The following is a 22,959-nucleotide window of genomic DNA, read 5'->3' as shown; positions in this document are numbered from 1 at the left end:
TGTCAGCTACTTTTAAAGAAAATATAAACATAGGTAACTCTCTTGGAGGAATTTTCTAAATCAAAATATGTGATAGCAAAACATTTCAATCTACAACAGTAGATTTCCTGTTTCTTACTCTTCCTTTCTAATCAAGCACCAGCAAGTACTTCAACCCTTATATGCCTTTGGGAATTAACTGCGGATCTCACAGATTTTGTCATTGGACTTTGGGGAAAAATGACTTGCAAGATTAGCAGGACTGGAAAAATGAACATCTGTTGGCAAAATGAACAGCTGCTTGGCTGAGTTGCAAGATGAGTAATCTGCTACTAAGCATTTTCCTCACAAGTAGATTTCATTGCAATTAATATATTCTACTATTTAGTGTTCTTTAGAGACTTAAGAATTTTAACTAGAATTTAAAAAAACAAAACCACCAAAACACAGGGATGCCTTTTTCACTATCCGAGCCTTGTATTGCAGTCTTTCATTGTAAAAATCAAATGTATCTTTTTGCACTGCTTATTTAGCATTACCGATATTCTGCTTATTTTCAAGAATTTCATTCATTCTTCATCCCATGAATGCTGTCCGCAAATGGGTTTACTTATTTTATGTATGTTTCTCAAACTTCCAGTGCAAGAAAGGATGTTCTTCTCCTTCAGGCTAACAAAATAATGAATGACATTTGAGTAAGACAAACATTTGTCTTTAGGTGAACTCTGGAGCTATATGTCAACCTCTGAATTCCCCCAGCCAGAAAAGTTATTCTTTCATCATCTTTCTGTAGCCTCTGGTGAAGAGGGCATCTTGCTGTGAACAGGAAGAGCTGATATGCTACAGAATTATTATCTATTTTTTAAGTTAGAACAACTTGAAGGTAAGAGCAAAGCCAAAGAACAAGTCCACACGCCACTTTCAGTGGTTTATTAAAAATCAGCTAGTTACTTCAAAATTTCAGGAAGAATTGGTGGCCTATTTCTTGTTGTATCCATATATTTGGCATGCTCATAATTGTGAGGGGAGGAAAGGATGGCCAATGACATTTATGTATATGAAAAAGAATTCTGTGCACCCATATATCATGCCAGAAAGTGATAGCTTGGACTGCAGATTGGACTTGAAATGTTACTTTCAGAAAAGAGAACAAAGTTTCTATAAGCAGAGGTTTTGCTGTCAACACCAGGCTTGATTGCCAGCCAACACAAGAACATCTGGTGTTATTTCTCAGATTGTAGGAAATCATATCTAGTCTCCAGTCACTAGCCGAGACTGGGTCTTCCTTAGAGTCTGTGTCTCACTTGGTAGCTATGGAAAGATGGGTAGCACATTGTAGGGCATTTCAAACATCAGCAAAGGCCTCGGATCACACAACAGACCTGTGTCCATGATAACAAATTTAGCACTTAGAAATGTGTACTTATTGGACTGATTTCAGTTTCCATTAACATGGCATAAAGCCAGGGATCACATAAAGTAAATTGGTTCTATGCTCTTGACAGCAAATTTTTCAGGATTTTTCTCCTAGACAACAGATTGCATATGGCAACTGATTTACTTTTCAGTGATGCTAAAGCTGTATACAAGCTTATCTATGCAGGTAGTCCCCTGCTTTGCTATGTTTAGCTATTTATAACACTTATTTAACCTTTTATTGACAGTGCTCTTATGATCTGTTATCCAAAGCATTTAGTATTGGTATCACGATTACTTTGCATTTTAATTGTAATAGAACAGAGATTTCCATATTTTTATAGTGGCTGTTTTCAAACAAACAAACAAACAAACAAAAACAACCTACAAAAATCCCCTAAGCAACATCAACAACAAAAGCCCCAAGGTCTTCTTAGCAGAGCATTCAAGCGTAATGATTCTTGGTTTTGATTGAGTGATTGAGTATTATTGAGATAAAAGGAGACGTATGTTGACGATAACATTTCATGAAGTGGAAGTCAAAGGATGTTACAGTAGCTAAACTGGTAGAATACCTTCATAGTGTCACTGCTTGCATTACTCTTCCTTTTCTTCACCTTTAATATTTTCTTTTAAGTACCTCTCCCTCATTTATAGCATTACTAGTTTTACTTTCATTCCTCTTCTCAGTTTCTTTTCAAGATTTCTGTAAATTCACTGATCCCTTTCTCATACAGAGTACAGTGTACAGAAAACACTGTGCTTTACTACATTAATGTGAAAATCTTGTCATTTTCTCAGACATATGGACAAAATATTGATTATATGTTGCATATAAAAGATACCAAAGAGTAGATGGGACATTGAACAGTTCTATCGAGAAGATTCTGCTCAGTTAAGAGATTAGTATAATTACCTAAATATACTAAAATATACCATAAATACTAAAGCAAAAGAGCAAAACACTACAGCACAAAATGGAGAACTGGTTTTGTGGCTGCTTGTAAATGATGCTATTTCAATGTAGAGATGGATGCTTCCATTTTGCAAGAGAAGGAACTGGCTGTGTCAGTTCTAAGTGCCCAGACATATGCATTTTGAAACGTTGTTAGAAACTCTTAAAATATTCTGGCTTCTCTTACAGACACAAATGAAGATGGTGTTGCAGCTGTAAATTCATGTGGGAAGACAGGAAGAAAAAAAAAAGTGAAAGAAACAAGACTTATATTGTGGAAATAAGTCTAAAAATGTGCCAGAAATTTTAGAGAATTAGACTTCACTATGTAATTTAGCCACTTGATTTCTCTAAGAACTGAGCATTAACCTTTATTTAGACTCATGAATTTTCAAGGTGATTGGCTGCTTTAGGAATATTGAGGCAATTGTTTCAAAGGTTCCCCTTGTTTAAAGCAAAATAGATCAAATGGCTCTGAAAAGGATTTTAAAGAAAATTTCAGGTACACTTATCAAAAATTGTGATATTTGTAATACTTAACTGCCTGTATGTCTGAAGGGTAAAAAAAGTTCACTTCTTCATCAACAGTGTAAAATTTCTAAAGCATCTATTTTGTTTCATGCTTAGTTTCTATGGATGTTCTTTGCTTGCTTGTTTATGTACTCTTCTGGTAAAAATGAGTTGAACATAAGCCCAGGCACAATTATATTGAGAATAAGGTCTTTTTTTCCAGAATCTCAACAAAACAAGATTGGATACCTTTAGCGAATGTGGAGAACAGATAATTTAAATATTTGTCTTTAAATTGTATATAAAATGTTATATTTTGTTTCATCCCCTAGGTGCTGACATCAGCTGTTCTTATTTTTCTTTTCACCTCTTGACCAACCTTGTTATGTATTAAAAGAAGAATTCTTACAGTTCTCTTGACAGAGGGGAACAAACTATTAAAACCATAGTTGTTTTTCCATATTTCTCTTTTATTCAGTGTGTAGTAGAGGATAGCTTCTTTTGTGCTGTGTATGGCATTGCCTAAGATATTTATTTGCTTTCTGACCTGAAGCAGAATTTGTCATTTGCAGCTGTTTTTCGTGGAAACTTACACCGCATAATTAACAGTTTCTCATCCCTTTAATCATCAAAGTGCTAAATTATTGGGAACTGTGTGCTACAACTTTGTTCTCTGTTTATTGGCATTTGCTAATCACAGTGTGAATGCACAAAGCTTCATTCTCAAGAAATTATGAACATAACCTGGTTTAATAATAGTGACCAAAAAAGAGTCAACTCCTTGAAACTGTTCTAATGATTCAGTTTGTAAAGCTGAAAGTATTCAAGTAATGTTTCCTAAGGCAAAGTTTACCATTTATTTTCGTGCTGAAGAAAGTGGGTGCCCTATGAGTGGGATACAAAAATATATTCAGACAAAACCATACATGTCAGATGGCAGGGCCCTGAGGCTGTCTAGCAACCTGTGTAACTCTCTGGAAGAATTAACATCTGTTTCAAGTACCATTGCTAAAGCTGAAGAAAGTTAACCAAATCCCAAGGGCATCCAGGTAGGGAACCGTTGCATTGTTTATGCCTATTGCAAGTGTTTTGACATCACTGTCAGATGAATAAAGTACATCACAATACAGAAGAATCACAGGTATGCAAGTATTTCCACATTTCATGAGGATTAGTAATGCCTCCTCAAACATTAAGTCTTAAAATATTATGGCAGGTTTTAGGGTATATTTGAACATCAACAGTTAAGGTACATTATTCCATCTTTATTCTCAAAAAGATTAATTCAGTCCTTATTTCATCTCTTTCTCTACTGTTCTTGAGTTATCAAGAACTTTTGCCAAGATGAGTATTTTTTCTGAAGTACTAATATAGTTACTTTTCTCATGACTGGATAATATGTTTTCAGGTTTGGTTTAAAAAAATTGACTTCCTCAGTCTCACTTCTACAGAAATATACATTTTGTGTGATTAATTTTACCTCTTTAAATATTTTAATATGAACCAAAATCTCCTTTCTTTCTTGTCTGTTGTAATGAGAGAAGAAAGTACAAGGTAATGGAGAATTAGACTCTCTGGTTTTCCTTTACCACATGAAAAGTGAGAAACCCCTGCAGAAATTATTTTTTTAGACAATAAACAGTGGATATTGCCTTATTCTGAAAGGTAGCAAAGCATATTCAGCTAATAGGAACATTACTTTAAAGTGGATCCTAAACAGCAAGTGACAGTAGTAAATATTAACTTCGTATTAAAACTTGCATACTTTTAAATCACTGCCAGGAAAAGAATAAATGAAGGTGATCAAACCCCAAAAACCAAAACCAAGAAGAATTGATCATAGATCTCAAAGAACTCACCAGTTAAATGTCTTGGCTAAGAAACTTGTTCTGAATTTTTAAAACTATGTGAAAGTCTGTTTTACCATTAAAAATTTCCACAGTAAAAAAAGATTTTACCTGAAAATAGCCTTCAGGTTTTTACAGAAAATGAATAAAATATTTGAATTAGGCTAGCATTAAGGCCTAATAACAAGGTAATTGTGAGATGGTGTTGATTCCTATTGAATGCTGACAATAGGAGCACTTCTGTGAATCCCACATGATTTCTCTTTAGTCCTTCCAAAAAGATCTGAGTGTTGCGGGAAGTGCTATCCTTCAAAATCTGAGCAAGAGGGTCAGGGTAAAAAAGGTCAGGTTCCAAAGGAATTCAGTTTTGTGAACACAGGATGGCAAGCTGAATCTGACATGCTGGTTTGCAAGTCTTGAACTGCAATTCAGCACGGTCATCTTTGAACATGTTGACAGTATACAAGGACTGTTTCCTTGTATGGAAACTCTTGTGACAACTTCTTCATGTAACGTAGCCTGCGTACAAAAACCCCCATGTTTATGTTCTGGTTTTCTTGTACTTTGCCTGTGGATAATCTGTAGACAAGTTTGATGTCTTCATATCCTAGCTAATACTGTCCCTCTCCCTCATTGCCTGTTTTAGAGTTCTCAGAGGACAAAGCAGCAACTCAAGTGTTTCTGCTCACAAAATCTAGACATGCCTGTTCCTTATGGAGTATACTTATACTGCTCGTACTAATTACAGTAGATTTAATAGACATTTTACATGATATCCCTATTTTAGCTGAAGCATTACTTCTGTAATCGTATTATGAGTCCATTCAATTATAACTTCTCTCCTGAAGGAGTTAAAGTTGTTACATTTCCTGTGTCTCTTACTTCAGAGGTAATGGGCAATTCTTCCTCAAGACAGCTGATTTTCTTCAGATTTTTTCATGTAGGTGAATCAACAATAAATGGAATCTCATAATTTCACTTATCCATCAGAATGTAATCAGTGTATTTCCACTATTACTAGAGATTCTTTTACCTTCCTATCTTTCTTGCTTGTTTTGTATTCTGTTCTTCTTCTGATGCTTACTTGATAGTGACACAACATAAAACGCTAACAGAAATGAAAATCAAATTGAATGAGGGCTGAACAAAAAGGAGTTCAAACTGAATACACAGAATCAATATCACTACTTCGAACTTGTGGTGATTTACCTCAAGTCTTATTCCTCACACTTGATAGGGATTTACACACCCATAAGTCTATCCATTACTGTAATTTGTTTAAAAGTATACTTCTAATATGTCACAGAATATTTTGCACTACATCCACAACAGTTCCAGAAGTATTGATAGGTAAATTTATAGCATATTTACAACCAAATAAATTAATCTTCAGTAGGAAGAAAAAAGGGGAAACAATGTGAGGTGTTCTTTAAAAAAAGAATGCCATTACAGTAATGCAGTGAACCCCACATTTAAAAAGAAATGTCTTATTTCACTCCAGAGTGAAAACGGGAGTAAATTTTTCAACAGAACCATAAAAAATAAAAAAGTCATACTATCCATCTTAAAATTCAATTCTTTTAAAATGAGCTCATTATATGCAAGAAAAGAGTTTCCCAAAGGAATTCAAATAAACATTTTAGAATAAAAATTTTTTACCCCAAATTATTTCCCACCAGAAGCTCCATTTGCATTGAAAAGCCTTTTGCTCATACTCAGATAAAATCTAGACTGTGTAGAATAAGTTTCTGAATTACTTAAGATGCCTTTAAGAGGTTTTAAAATAAAGTATTGAAGTTTCTATAGCAAAACTTTGCAATCTTGCATTTTTAGGAAAGAAAAAATGAATTCAATAATTCATAAAAAAGAATAAATTTTTTAATATGTTAAGCATGATCAATTACATTTTCCCAAACATGAAGTGGTAGCTGGGATTTTTTATTTCCAGTAGGTCAGTTGCTAAAGCAGGGCAAGTGAGATTAATGAAGCATCCTTTGGTAAAGAAGGTGGGTGTCAGAGGTGCAATTGTTTTCTTCCATTTTATTAAAGCTACATGGCTACAGAGGTTTGTTTGAGCTCATATAAGTATTGGTCTCCGGAAAAGACATATTAATAGTCTACTGACTTTTTTTTTTACTGCAGTTACATATCTCACTTCTGATTTAGCACAGCTCTGGAGAAAAAGCCCTTTCACCTTTGAGATGACAGCTTTTAGGCCATAGCCTGGTTTGTATTTGCAGCTCTGTCAGCATTCTGTACAGTCCAGGCAAAAGGGAAAAGTTTGAATATAAAGACTTGTGTAAAAATTCCAAAAATATATTCAATTTGTAAAACCATTCTTAATCTGAGTTTCCATATTGCTTTATTATTTGTCTATATTCATGAAGTGGCTGTGCAAACTCACTTGAATGTATGAATTCTTTACATATTGTGGAACATTTATGAATTTGTATTGCTCCAATATAAGTTTTGTGCTAAGAAATCCACCAAAAGGTCTGTACACTTCTGCTTCTTTATTCTCAGTACCTCTGGTTTCTACTTGAATGTCATGACTGGGCTTACTTCCTGTTTTTATTTTGGAATTAAACTGATATCACTAGCTTTTTTTTCAGTCTTACTATCTTTTTGTCATACTAAGGAAAAAATAATTCTGGAATAGAAATTTCAGGTACTTTAGAATTTATTTTCCATTCCTTCTTCTTTAATTCTGCCAGTGTCCGATAATGGTACACAGATCTCATGCTTCCTTACTTATTCTTTGCTGAAACCATTTCTTCTGCATTTTCCTTATAACACACTGACTGAGAGGTGGTCTGTTTGGGGCCAACTAGAGGACAAGGGTCTAACTACAGACCTCTAACAGTTTATACCCTCTAAGGCTAACAACTGTTCCTTGTCACCCGTCAAGGACGTGAGAAGGAACTCAAGCACTTGTCTTCAGTACTACATCAGCTATAACCCTAAGAACAATAACCTTATTCTAGGTATCAATTTCTCTGTTACATTGTTCTCCCCCATGAGAATTTTTTTTTGCTTTCCTTTAGATATTTAGATAACTTCTGCTGTAATGCAGTCCTAATGAAATCAACATTTTTTTTTTCCAGGGGAAAAATGCAGCCAAAAGCCTGTTTTCTAAATTTAAAATCTCTCCCTTGAAGCATTTTTTCACTAACCCTGCTAAAGAGCATATTTTTAATATCAAACACAAGGAGCACAGTAGAAAACAAAATTAGTGCATTGAGGTAAAGTGCATACATGACAAAGAATTAAATATTTTCTTTTCATTTCTACTTTTTTATATTTCCAAGTTCTTCTTCATGAATGTCAAAACTCTGATCTTTTGTAGAATCTTTTGTTGAGCTGTGATAAATTGTACATTAGAAATTTGTTTAATCATAAATTGATTATCCTTGCCAAATACCATTTCTTTTACAAGAAAGAAAGCGGTGAATATTTACATCATTTTCTAAGTCACTTTTTCCATGTCATCAAATTAATTGTATATCTAATGAAGCAATGAAGAGAAGAACAAAGAGTTAAAATGTTCTTAACCTTCCATTTCATATCTATCCCAATCCTTCATACTCATGTATGCACTATTGTTATACAGGCTTTGTTATGGTGAGATGTATATTTCATTAACACTTTACTAATACTTCAGAAAACATTATTTTATTAAAAAATGAGAAATAGAGCACTGGAGTTACCCCTCTAACTTGACCTAAAGGCATGGGGAGAATCATCAGTCTTCTAGTAGATACATCCTCTGCCAGCTTTAGAAATCTATGGAAATTCCTTTGATGGGAGCCATAAAGATTGTAAAATGTAGAATGCCAAAGGATGAAAAACACCCAGCCTCGGCGGAAGAAGAATATTTTGAAAATTAGGATATTTTCTTGTTTTTTGCACAGGCATGCCTGTTGCCATGGAGAAAAGAGAGTGAACACTAAAAAAAAAAAAAGAAGTTTTTTGAATTTAAAGAATGGGTACACGTGATCTCAAGGAGCCAAATCTCTTTGGGTTAAAGAAGGCTGAGAGCTGTGGCTAACGAATTAAAACACAAAGAGTATATCCAGAATCTTCCCACAGCAAAAGCAAATTCATTCAGCACTTCAAAAACATATTTTATTAAAGACTTGTGTAAATGTTTTAATTTAAGAATGTGCCATCTTTTTCTCTCAGATGTGTCACAGACTTCTATGAATAGCAGCTTTTGAGCTAAAGAGCTCTAATTTTTCCCAGCATTTGGCAATCAGAATTTAGTTGGTCGTTTAACACACTAATGCATTTTTAGGAAAAAAAGATCAGGGATTCCATATCACTCCCAGATTAAACTTCAGCATAAATGAATTCATAAAACAACTGCTGTTTTTAAAAATAGGAACCGTCACATATGGCTACTTCTTTCGATAGTATCTCAACATCTGCAACTGGGCCCCTTTGCCTTCTATTAAAAAAAAATATCAAACTTTAATGAATTACTTAGCTGTAATGCAGATTTGTAAACAGATATTAGAGCTCCAAAGCTGTTGGCGCATAGGTGGCTCCATAACAGAAACTTGTGCTAATGCTGATACGTGACTACAGGGGAGGGAGGTATGTTTTGGAAAAGAGTGTAGAAAATACTCCAAGGTTTATAGCTTTGGGCTCTGAATGTAGTTACATTGAAATATACTTCAAATCATAAAAATTAGATCTTATTTTAGTATTACAAAGCTCTGAGCAGCTTTGAGCAACCATCAATCTATTTTATTTGTTTTTCTTTGTATTTCAGGCAGCCCTTATCTTCCAAGTAAGGAATTGTTAATAACTGAAAGAAATTTATCTATGTTTCAGGGTAGACTTCTAAACAAATGCAAGAATAGGAGATATCAAAACCAGCAAACAGAAAAGGCTTATTTTCAAGAGAATGTGCATTATTCACCTCTAGCAGTGAAATGTTGGAAGTCAGAGCATTTATATTTCAGTATCCTCCATAGGCTACAAATTTCTGTTCACATGCTTTTGTTCTCATGTATTTTTCCTTTTTATCCTCATGCAGTGGACAGTTTTAGAGGTGGAAGATTACAGAAAAATACTTCCTCCAAAAAGTCTCTGAACCTGTCTTTAAAAGTAGCTGTTTTCTCTAGGGTAAGATAACAAGATCAATTACGGTGATTTGATTTGACACGGAGCATTAGTCGAGATTTCCAAATGAGTTTAAAAGACTTAGGAGCCCATTTCTTTTGAAATTCCTTAGTCAGTTCTAGATTTTTATCAGTTGATTTCCCTTCCATGCTCAAACCAATAATTTTCTTTTTCTTAGATTTGTAAATTTTGCTCTCAAAACAAGCATCATGATCATCTAGTCTGACTTCCTGCATAATATGGGCCATAAAATTTCATTTAGTAATTTCATATCTCTCTGTGTATTATTCTAATGACCATTTAAAATTGCATGTTACAGGTAGACTTAACAGCTTTAGCAGATGTCCTCATACCTCTTTTAAGACTAAAACCAATATGACATATAGATATATAAGCACCAATTACTGAATTTATGTAGACTGGATCCATCATGCTGTAAGCTGCTTGTTAACTTAATTTTCTGTTGATCTTTTAGTTGTTCTCTTTCTTACTCAGGGTGCTAGTGTTCCTCTAAAGAGGTGCTATCTTATGCTGATGCTATTTAAAGTTTAGTATTAGATCTGAAGATGGCATTTTCTGTAAATAATGGACCTAATTTTTGCAGGCTAGGATATCAGAAATATTGCTCTTTTTTTTCCTTTTCTTTCTTTTTTTTTTTTTCTCCTACTGCATAACATGGAATAATATAAAAATAGCTATGAGCCATCTGATCACTGCTTAACAATGAAATTTTCTAAGTCTTTGTATATGATATCCATTTTTCTTCAGAGTTAAGTAACTGCTACTTTTTATAAACTTTAAAAAATCTTGAAGTAAAATACAAAACTCTGTAGAATACATAAGAAATAAAAATAAAAATCAGAATCAGAAGGCGGCGGCTATAGCTACTGTGGAAATCTGCTGCAAAAGCATGGATTGCAATCATGCTGGAGAAAAGGAAAGCTTGACAGCCTGGACAGTGGAACAGGGTTAGAGGCATATATTATGACAGGTAGAACAGGGAGGGAATAGATTACTGAGGGAACACTGGTTAACAGCCACAATAGGTGAAAATCATGTTTCAAGTTGAAAATAATAGTATCCCAAGAAGACAGTTTTAAAAAATTAAAATATGAAGAAGCTTTTGGAATACAATTTAGTGAGTTTTATGCAAAACCAGAGTTATGTTTTTTTTTTCTTTTTCCCTTTCCTTTTTTGTTTTTTTTTTTGTTTTGTTTGTTTTTTGGTTTTTTTTTTTGTTGTTTTGTCGGTCCAGAGAAAAGAGCGAGAGACTGTAAAGTTACTGAGGACTCTTGTATTGTCTTTGATATTTTATAAAAAACATCTCCCACTGGTAGGTAGAAAATGCTAGAGGACCTTTCTCTCTGCTCTCCTTTCCTGATAACAAGGAAGAGAAAACGTTTTACTTTTTGAAGAATGTTTCTCCTTTGGGTTACATACGCAGACAATGAGCTCTCTCTCCTAAAAAAACCCTGCAACCAAAGTGTACTTGGTATGTTGGCAGTTGTCCTGACAGTACTTATGGATCTGTATTGTACTGCATCTTTCCAACTGAGGAATTATTCTGTAACAAACTAAAGTCTTAGTAATTTGTATTCTTAGTTTATTTTTCTCCTTTGCTTGTGTCAACCATTATACTAAACTATGATAAATGTATCTGGTTTAGGAAAACAATTTGGTTTCCACTGAATGGAAAAGTGATATTCGCAGAAATCAGGGATTAAATCAACAGGAAGGCAAGTGGCTTAGAAAAGGAGAGGAGCAAAACTTTTGCAGCACAGCTGTGTTATAATATTTGAGGAAATAATACATTTGTGATAAGAAAGCAGGTGCATAAAATGAAGTCCAAGTGATTAACTTCAGGTGGTCTGAAAAAGCTTAGAAGCATCACATGAGCAGGCTGACGCCATGCTGAAAGTTTGCTAAAGGAAGTTTGTTAAAAAGCACTGAAAAGAATATGGTTAGTATAAAGAGGCTATTCTTACAGTAATTAGAGAACAACCAGAGAAAGGTAAGTACATTCACACAGCTGGAGAGGAAGTATGTCTTCTTCCTCTGGCATCCTTCTGGCCTCTTCCTCACCTTTCTGTGCCATCAGATTTTTCCTGGAGATAGCCTTTGTCTCCTGTGTACAGGGGGCTTAGAAGGGTACCATGAATCTGAAGGAAGAATATAAATATAGGGAGGTTGTGAATGGAAAGGAAAGAAAAGAGAAGAACCTAGTTGAGCTCTTGGTGATTTTACTTCCAATCTTTTACTTTCTTACTGATAGACCTTGGACTGCTGTAAATCTCACCCAAGCTCACCTGAGTGGCTACCCAAGATCTGTGAGTAGGCAATTTATGGATCTTGGGAAGTTTGAAGAAGAGATTCAACTTTGATATAGACAGGGCTATCTGATTAAAGGCTTTTAACATCTATAAGGATCGGTGATGTGGATCCCTATAAAGCAGACCATAGAATTCTAGTGTGATTTCTACTTTCGATGGCTGGCTATCAACAAGTGATTTTTTCATGCAACTTTTCTGGTTTTTTTTTCTTTTTTTAAATTTGCATTCTTAATATCAATTAAAGACATTACATTACTAATGCCAGGATGCAGTATATGCATGAACATCCATCCTGTCATTAAAAAATGTATTCATTACTTGACAGTTAGCTATACGGAAAAATAATTTTTTTCCCTGTGCAGATGGTAGTATGGACCAAATATCAAATTAAAAATATGCTAGGCAATAGCAGTGAGGATTCCCAAACTAGGAACAGTTCCTAAGGTGTTTGCAGAAGTTTTATTATTTCACCTATTTAAAGCATGGTGAACATTGGTTCCCAACCATCCTAGAGGGAAAGAGATCTTCATATAAAAAGGACTTTTATTGTTCGATCTTCTAACACTGTAATAAAGGACAAAGACAACTGAAGTTAATGACAGTATATAGTACTGAAATGTTGTTGTCTCTTTAGAGAACTTATAAAGGTAATGTATAGAAAACATTTTTACTTTCAGCACAGCGTATTGATATTTTTATGTCCCAAATGCCTCTGATATGTTCCTTAATTAAAAATATTGCTTCACAAGAATGTTAGTAAAAAAATATTTTTAATCTAGCAGTTATATTGGCACATGGTTATTTAGAGAAGAAATCTGTAAAATTCCATGCCTCGGGTAAAGGGCAACCCAGTTTGATTGTCACTTACTTATTCAGTAAAACTAAATTTTAAAAAGATGAATTAGAACTTTTGCGAGAATTTTTCTTATTTTGTTATTGCAACCCCTTTGTTGGGGGGAAGGGTTTGACAGCTCTTTAGTCTTATCTATTACTAAGTTTATCTTTTTTAGCAGTAATTATTTTAGTGTTTTTAAATTAGAGGGAGAGATTCTTATGTTCACAATGACAATTGGGAATTTTGCATTGTATTGGAAGGCGTATAGATAGACTATTCTGGTTTTAATCTTGGGATAAGATTATGAAAACATGATCTTTGTTTGAAAGAAAGGGGAAACTAAAATACCATTTCATCTGTCTTTTTCTACAAGTAATTCTTGACAGACTGTTTATTTGAAAAGACTCAGTGCTGTTTGGATGTTTTTAAGGTTTGATAAAATGCGTAACTGTGATAAATGACAGCTGATGGAGAACAGTGTAGTCCACACAGAATGTTTCTGACTTGATACCTTCTTGATGCTAGTAGCCCCAAAACTGCTTTCGTTACAAAGTTCATTCTAGAACTAGTCCTAGATTATAATTAGTAACAAAATAATGTTGGCTGTTAACTCCAACTCTATTCTCTACAAACAATGGTAAATTTAAACACTTTTAATAGACGCTTCTATTGTGGAAAATGCTTGGGCTTGCCATAGCATACTATTGTTTTGTTCCAGAGTATCCCAAATTACTTTCTGAATCAATACATACTTTGTTTTCCTCCCATTTTCCAGAGCTCCTGACAATATTATAATGCCTTAAAACCACCTTTCAATGTTAGCACAGTGCCATTATTCTGGGAAACATTTATTGGAATATTTGTATTTTCTTTCTTCATCTTAGGTACTGTAATATGTAAAGCACTCACACCTACTACAGAAGGATACATCTACTGTTTGTGGTTATCTAGTTTTTCTTTTAGAGTGCAATTAATACATATCCATTTGAAGGAAAGAAAATATACATTAGTAAAATGCTGTGTTCATGATCTTATTCAGTTATCAGTTAATCTGGAGCTGCTTGTGATGCTGTAGGTCACACAAGGTAAAAAATGGTGACCATATGTAGCAATTGAAAGGAAAATAAACTACAGTATTTTGTCAAAATCTTTATTGCATTAGAATGCTGATTTATTTAGGCAGGAAACAATCTGTATAACGATTTGTTTTTTTCTGTGAAGGAAGTCTATTTGTAAAAGTCTACCTCAAAATTTGTGAACTTATTCTGTGTGACAATGATGATTCTTGCAAGCACCGTGTATTGGGTTTGTGTGGCAAGGTTTTGGTAACCACGAGACATAGAATGAAAACAGAACATAAATACACTTTTTCTTAATGACAATACATTTTTTTTGTTGGCCAAGGAAGAAAAATCAATTTAGCGTGTCACAATGGCCAAATAGATAATATTACCTCTGTTTATAATATAATATTTATATAAAGAGCTATAATTTAGTATTGGTGGTAATCCTACCTCTAATTTTTAAACATTCTTCACCACTTAATTGTCAGTTTTCTAAAGTTTGGTTCTACCTTGTCCCTATACCTACAGACTTTGGAAAAGTTTGAGCCAAGGTCCAGATGCAAGTTTTGAAACACATCACTAAAAATCAATACATACACTGTTGATGAATTCTGAAGAAGCAGTATGCCTATTGTTTCATTACTGATCTAAGAGGAGGAATTTCCCCCTTGGGACCAATGATGCCCTTGAAGAGCACCTTTAGGGTGTGAGCTCAGGTTTCTAATCTGGTTTACTACCTCTACCAAGTTGGTACTTGAGTTCTATTAGTTAACATTTTATGTGACAATGGGCACTGTGCAGTAAACAAACAAACCAGTCAACTAGCCAACCACTGTAATGCAGTCTATGTTATCGGCTCAGTGGATCAAAACCTGGAAGGAATGTCTATGGACTGAGGACTACAGGTACCAACATGCTTTTTCCAGCCATGCTTTGCTTCTCTTCAAGTTTCCCTACTGCACCAGAAGTTACACAGTCTGTTGAAATGTCTTTCAGTTACTGCAGATAAAGAGTAGTTTACCTTACCACCCTAGACAGGACAAAACGGAGCTGTTATAACCATGTTGATATTCAGAAAAGGTGAGATAATCTTGTTAGCCAGAGATAGAAGGTGCTACTTACTTCTCCTTGAACGTCTGTGGTCAGAGATGTACTGTTCACTCTCAATTATATCATTTGACCACTTCAAAAGAGGATAGACAACCTCAGCACAAATTAAGCACTGCGTGATAAGCAGCCTTCATTGTTTCTTTCTTCTGCTTTGACATGTTTGCACAGTTTAACCAGCTGTACTCTGTAATCAATGGTCTCTTCATTTAGAAAAGCATCTGAGGAACGTTTGTTTGAAATGATTAGACAGCTATGCAGGGCTTTGAGTCATTGGCTACTCTTAATGCAGCACATGAGAAATGAAAATATTGCCAATGGTTGCTCACAATATTGAATAAATCTCAGTTAATCACTGGCTAATTAACGAAGTGACATCCCTACCAAGTTAAGACTATTATTACATAATTTATTAAATGATTAACAGACTTTCCTGATCATTGAAATGGACCTTATAATAGCAGAGCACTATTATTTCAGCACTTTTTGTGGAAAGTAACAGCCATAAAAATTAAAGACAGAAATTTACAATTCCTTTGTCAAGCTTCTTATCCCACTTATTTCCTTTAATCACATAGTGTGGCTGTCCTATCTTTGCAAATGACTATTTCAGGAACTATTACGTACTGTGAGCTCTGGTAGGTAGGAAAGACTGAAAGATTCCTGAATTTGTGTTGAGAGAGTAAAAGTTATAGAATACTTCCATATTATACAGGTAACCCTTGTTTGGGACCCCCCTAGTCTGGTGGTGCTGATATACATAGCATCCTTCATCTAACAGAAGTTTGCTTCTGATTTCCAGGTAGTATTCTTGAGCCATCTCATTCACTAAAAGCTCAAGCAAATAAAGCTCCCCACTTCATTAGGACTGTCTGTTTCTTCACTGAGAGTATTTTAACAATGATTTAGGTTTGATCAGGAAGACCGATATAACAAAATGTAGTAATGCATAAGCCAGATAGATAGGTTTAACTGTTTGCCAGGTTGTTATCCCTATTCTTAAAACATGGAGTGCAACATGTTTTTTTATATAAAGTTTCAGTGGGGTAATTTATAGCAGTGCAGTTATCATAATAGCATTATCACATGTAATAATTTTCAGTGCAAATTAGACTACCAGTTTTGGCCTGATTTTGACATGTATACTGAATCTTAAAATGCCAAACATTAAATGCCTGTTAGCACTATTAATGCTCTCCAGTGTGGTGGATTGACCCTGGCTGGCAGCTGAACCCCCACCCAACTGCTTGCTCATTCCCATCTCAGCAGGATGGTGGAGAGAATTGGAAGAGTAAAAGCCAAAAACTTGTAGATCTAGATAAAGAGAGTTTAATAAGTGAAATAAAGCTGCACACACAAGCAAAGAAAAAAAAGGAATTTCTTCACTCCTTGCCAGTAGCAGGCAATTCTGTCCCCATACCCACAGACTTTAGAAACTTTTGAGCCAGGTCCAGATGCAAGCTTTGAAATATATCATCAAGAATCAATATATACACTGTTGTTGATGAATTTCTGAAAAACTGATACTTCCAGGGAAGCAGATCCTCAGCATGCATAAAGGTTACTTGGGAAGACAAACACCATAAGCATGAATGTCTCTCCTTCCTCATCCTTTCCCTGAGGTTTTATTGCTGAGCCCAGCATCACATGGTACGGAATACCCCTTTGGCCAGTTCATAGCAGCTGTCCCAGCTGGGTCCCTTCCCAACTTCTTGTGCCCTCTCAGCCTCCTCGCTGGTGGGTAAAGTGGGAAAAAGAGAAAGCCTTGACACTGAGTAAGCACTGCTCAGCAGCAGCCGAAAGATTGGTTTGTTATCAGTACTGTTTCAGTTACAAATCCAGAACACAGCACCATATGGGCTGCTATGAAGAAAACTAACTCCATCCCAGGCAGACCCACTGCATCCAGCTCTTTGGTTTTTTTTTGTTTCTTTGTTTAAAATTTTTTTCTAGTAAAAGCATACTCCACAGAAGTAAACAGAAGGGGAACAGGATGCATGCAACACAGTACAATGAGCAGATTATTCAGAGACATACCTATGATTTAAGCTAGCTCATAGACTACCAGGTTATGCTCTTAGCAAAGGGTCAGACAAAGGTGGTGCAACCCAATGATTAGTAGCAACAGCAACTAGAAGTCAGGTGAGGAATCCATGTTCAGCCAAAAGGGTGAAGCAGAACTTCCTTACATATAATTAGTGCAAGATAGGCTAGTGTTTTTGTACGTATCTGTCACTGTTGTCTGCTATATTCTGGTAAATATTGTGTGTGCGTGTATAGATAGTGAAATTCTATTTATCTACGGATGTATTTACTGAAATAAAAATTTACCATATGGTTGTTACTCTGCACTTTAATCAGTGCAACAGATACAGCATGATGAAAGAACAAACATATTCTTACATAAGAAAATAAACATTAGTCAGGAAAACAAAATGAAATGAGCTTACTTTTCTATTTTTATTTTTTTTTTCTTAACAAGGACTTATGGCAATACAGGAAAAGTAAAACTTCTTTAAACTTGTTTAACATCGAAGCCCTTCTGAAAATTGTTAATGTGATTTCCAAGTATTCAGGAACATTAGGCATTACAGAATTGGGTTGTATGTCCTTGGGGAAGGAAATTAATGGACATAAAAGATTCTCCATCTTAATCTATATATTTATAATATGTACATAGTTCTTGTCATTGCTTTAAGCATTAATGAATATTAAACAGCAGTGAAATTACAATTTGCAGAACCAGCCTTCTGGGATTTTATTAAGTAGTCATGAATAAAGCCAAGACCTTCCTTCTCTGTCAGGAGCTCTAAGCTGCCTCTTCGACTGGTGTTGTACTGCTATAGGTCATATGCTACTGCAGCTGGGCACCAGCTCAGGGCCTGCCCCTCCAAAAGTCAGTACCTTAAGTCAGTTCTGAAACCCTGTTACAGGATACAAAGATCACTTTAAAGTATCAGATTTACTCATTGTGGAAGGGTACACGGCCATACTAGTGCTTAGTCTGTAGTAGTACACAACAGGAGCAGTGATTTTTCTGTACCCGCTGGAGTAAAACTTTCAGTGGTTCTCACATATGGCTGTAATTTTCTCACCGCTGCAACAGAGTGGTCACATCTGCTGGGTAACTGCTTTCTCAGGTCAGCTACTTGCCAGTCACATGAAAACACATCCAATATTAATTAAACAGGCACAGCTGGGAGGCAGCACCTTTGTCTGTGTGACCTTCATCAGATCCCAGAAAAGTGAGACAAGACGCTTGTATAGCCAGTTTTGAGGGTGGAAATCAGGCTGTGATGATGGTGGCACTGGGTGGAGGGTGGTGGCTCCTTCCCTGCATGATCCACCCTGAGTCCCCGATTCCCAGCCCTCTGACAGCAGCAGGACCAGCAACACCAGCACTCCGGCCAGTCCTTCCCTCCCACATCCCTACTACATTTTCATGCTTCCTCAAAGTCCACTAAGCTTTGGGGGTGGGGGAGGGGGCAGGGGAAGAGAGAGAGAGAAAAGAAAACCTATTTGATAAGCTTTATATTTTATTACTTTTCTGTCTCATTTGGATTCTGCTGTTTCCTTTACCCTACTACACAAAATGTGAAAGGCTTCCAAGTACTAAAAATTGTGGCATCGTCATAGCAAACAGATGGACTTTAGCAGGCTACTTTCCACTTGGCTTGGACAAGTGAATGCTGGAAATTGGAGTAAATTCAGTGTATAAGAGGATACAGAGAATGCTGACCTGTGTAACATCATACGGGCATCATCAACCTTATGTGACCCTGACAACCTCTGGTAATTGAAACAGAAATGAATTTGATCCCCTCGGTGTTTCTTTTTGCTGGACACTTTCTTAATGTATAGGAATCACCCCTATGCTTTGTACCAACAATGTAGTTTCTGCAGTTTGTTTACACTTGCATTTTCTCTGTAGGCATTTTTAATTACATGCACTTCATTTCTTCCCTGCTGGTTATCACTTTCATTTGGGAAGTGCAGTTCACCAACACTTCCCTTTGCAAAGTTATGTTTATTTTCTTATTAACATAGTTATCAGTTATGCCACACAAGCCATTTGATCTTTAATTAGTCCACCTGTTAACTGCTCAAATTCATGGCACTTAGTTTTACTATATTAATAAACCAATCTAGCCAGCCAGTCAGGTTCCTTTAAAGAGGAAATTTTATCGCTAATGGCCTTCTTCCATGCATTGAAATATTCCTGACATTTTTGAAAGATGATATAGCAATTTATTATATAATTTTGTGCTCCCACTGATATATAATACAGATGTCTGGTGGCTGTGAATCTGCCAAAATATACAGGACTTTATCAATTCAAGTACCTCAATAGCTCCAGACTTTGAAGAAAATTTGAAAGTGTTTTAACTACCTCCACTACTCTTCTTATTTTCTTTCAGAAATAAGGAATATCCTTGCTTGTTTATATGCCATTTAAACTCATTTTTTTAACCTCAGTTTCACTCAAAATTTATGCTAAATTATTTATATTCATAAGTCCAGCATGAATCACATTATTACTTTTCGTGGTGTAGCATGATTACTGCTTCTGGAGATGTAGGCTCAAAAGAAAACATACATCTTTGCTTATAAAAAGGGTGGTTTCTTTTGTTCATAGTTGCAGAAAAAAGCCTTGAAAATTTGCACACTAGAACTCCAGTGAAGGAAAACAATAAACCCTGAACTGTTACTTATAAAAGTATTCATTCTTTCTCTATCAATAATTATTTGAAGGTAGAGACACTTCTTGCAATAAGTAATGAGTAATACACATTTCTCAAAACATGTTATTTTTTTAATGTGAAATTTTGGTCAGAAATGTTTACAGAACTTGATGTATCTAAGTGGGAGAAAGATATGGCTTATCTGATTAATTAACTTTTCACATGAGAAAAACAAATGATCTAACTAAATCTAACTCAATTACCTTAGAAAAATCAGGGTCACAAAAGACTGATGATACCAGTGTGTTATTACGGTCAGTATTGTCTGTCTCCTCTTAAATGTTAAATTACATCCCAATGGTAGACAATGAAAGGACTCACCACAGACTTACATCAATTGAAATGATTAACTATATAGATTTATAAATAAATTTCCAGTTATTTTTCCATCTAGTTATTTATATCTAGATCTATTTATGATCTGGATCTGCTTAAATACTTCTACATCTATTTTTACCTATAGATACTCTATATACCCTAACTATCTATAGACAAACAGACATAGATAAATAAATATAAATAGACATTTATATATAAATAAAAAGAAGGCTATCTTATTATCAGACTCCAAACAGAGGACACAGGTGTGTTCCTCAGCCAGGCTATTCCATTGATATTTATTAGCTCAGAATTTCAGAAATACCTTTTTAAAAGAAAAACAGATCTTTTGAGGAGAGTGTGAGTCAACATATTTTGAGAAACTGTTCTCTGTTGCTCTATGGCATGCTCTAGTTTTGTAGTGAGGTGAGTTCTCAGATTCCCTGGCAACTATCTGAAGTAAATATACTATTGAAATTTAGTTATTAAATGTCTTTGAACTTAACCTATACCACCGTCTGTCATTATACATGTGTCTTCTGGTTTCTGTAAATGAATCACAGTTTTCTACTGTCACTAACAGCTCTCATTTAGTGACTGACAAAACAAAACCACTGCTGAAGGTAGAAAAAAATGCAATGAGTGATGTTGTCAGTGCCCCAAAGGTAAATGAATACTGCCTTTTCCATGGTTTGACCTGTAGGCTGATTATGGATACGGTTATCTTTGCCAGCAGCGCACAAGATAGATTAAACCAAGCAGTCTTTTTAATACTGATTAATCCTGATGGAAGTAGGTTTGTTTAGTCCTAGGGAATGCAGCAAAAAGATTTGCCTTATCTGAGCAATTTTTAAAGTTATCTTTGATGTGAGCTAGGAGGTGCTTGTGGTTTGTCAGGTCACAATGTGAGAAATGCCACTTTGTGGTGATATTTAAAATTGGCTCTTGTTTTCATGTTTGTACATAATCCATGTGATGCTGGTTTTTAAGGATACATCCAGAGCATTTAAAAAAAAAAAAAAAAAATCTGTTGGAAGACTAAGAATTTTTTTTTTTTTTTTTTTTTTAAAAAAAGGACTCTGCCAGACTTGCTTGTCTTTAATCGAAGTTCTTCCTTTAATTAAAGACGGGTTGAAAGATGACTGGCAGTTTCACCAAAATACAGTAAAACTGATTCTGTGCCAAGCAGTCCTGAACAATGCAGTAGAAAAGCCCGCAGCCCTCATCTTTCCTGTGTCTGTGACCAAACAATGAAATTGCTGAGGTTAGGAAATGATTGAACTGGGGGAGATGCATTATCTCTTAAGCAGATTTTTTTGGAGCCAGCCTACAGAAGACTAAATCACTTCCACGTGAATCCTGTGCTCACCGATGTAACGGTTCGTAGAGGGGCAAACGGCATGAATGGAATATAGCTATCCTATGGAATACAGCACAAAGTCTAAGGAAGGCCAGACGAGACCAGTCGTCACCAGGAAGAGCAGTAGCATAAGAAAGACGAGTAGTGTGTCAGCAGCAGCTGGGAGGTCGGGCCAGGGACAAGACAGATTTGAATGGCAGGGGACTAGTGCTGCCAGGTGGATGGACAAGAGGATGCAATCACAAATTGTCTGCCACCCAGGCTGATTGAAGGCAACACTGTGATGAAATGCAAGCCATATGGCCAAATGGTACTCTTGTTTTGTCAGTAGTTGCACACATACAATTCTACTGACAGGTGCCATATGAACGTAATGAAGCAGGGCTTTGCTGGCCCCACATACATCTCATCAACATGATTAGTAATGCTCTTTGGGATTACATACCCATACAGAATTAGGTATCCTGTAGTATCATAGTATGCATTCTTGTTCCCCAGGTTCTTTCTCTATTTCCCCGTTCTCTGTTAAAATTCTGTGGCAATCTTTTCTTCCCATGTAGCTGAATCTTGGCTCCCTCTGTTCTCTTCTTTACCCCTCTACCCTTTCTCTTTCTGCCCTATACTGTCTCGAGATTTTCAAGTCTTCATCAGACAATTAATTCTTTCCCTTCCTCTGCTTTCACCTCTGATGTCTTCATAAACCATATTTGTAGCTTTTCCTTTTCATACACGTTTGCTGTCTTACTGTGGGTGTGTGAAAGGGATCAAAACCAGCAGTAAGTTTTCCTGTGCAAACTGGCCTGCTCAACCATCTCCATTCAACCCACTGTATCCATAATATTAAAAAACCTCTTCAGTTTGTCTTTTTGTCACCCAGGAATTGACACATGCATGTATCTAAGAAAATAATCCTTTCAGACTTAGGACGGCGACTAAGTGGGGACTGCTCCAAACACTAAGAGGGATAAGTAAATGGAGAATCTCTGTAGACCTAAATATGGTTACTGTACATGACTAAGTCTGAAGAAGGTAGATTTGGACTACATGAATGAGGGGAGATATTTTAAATCCTAGAGAAGGCAAAACCCAGTGCTGCCTGCTTCTTTTTGTCTGCGTGAGTTAGAAGTGGTGAACCATGAGCCAGGAGAAGGAAACTCACTATTTCTGGGACACTGGCTTGAAAGCAAGCCAGGAAATTACCTAAATATTAGGTGGTCTGATCAAGACCACCACTGCGAATACCAATTCTGACAGAAATCATGTACAGTACTCAGGGAAAATAGTTTTTAATTTGAATTCACCAGTATTTTTACTGAAAACCTGGTTGCATGAGTCAGTCTCATTAATTCAGAATACCTAAAGTTATCAT

The sequence above is a fragment of the Haliaeetus albicilla genome, chromosome 3, assembly GCF_947461875.1.
Source record: "Haliaeetus albicilla chromosome 3, bHalAlb1.1, whole genome shotgun sequence".
Lineage (NCBI taxonomy): Eukaryota > Metazoa > Chordata > Aves > Accipitriformes > Accipitridae > Haliaeetus > Haliaeetus albicilla.
The sequence above is the reverse complement of the archived record's forward strand: the minus strand, read 5'-3'. Positions refer to the sequence as shown.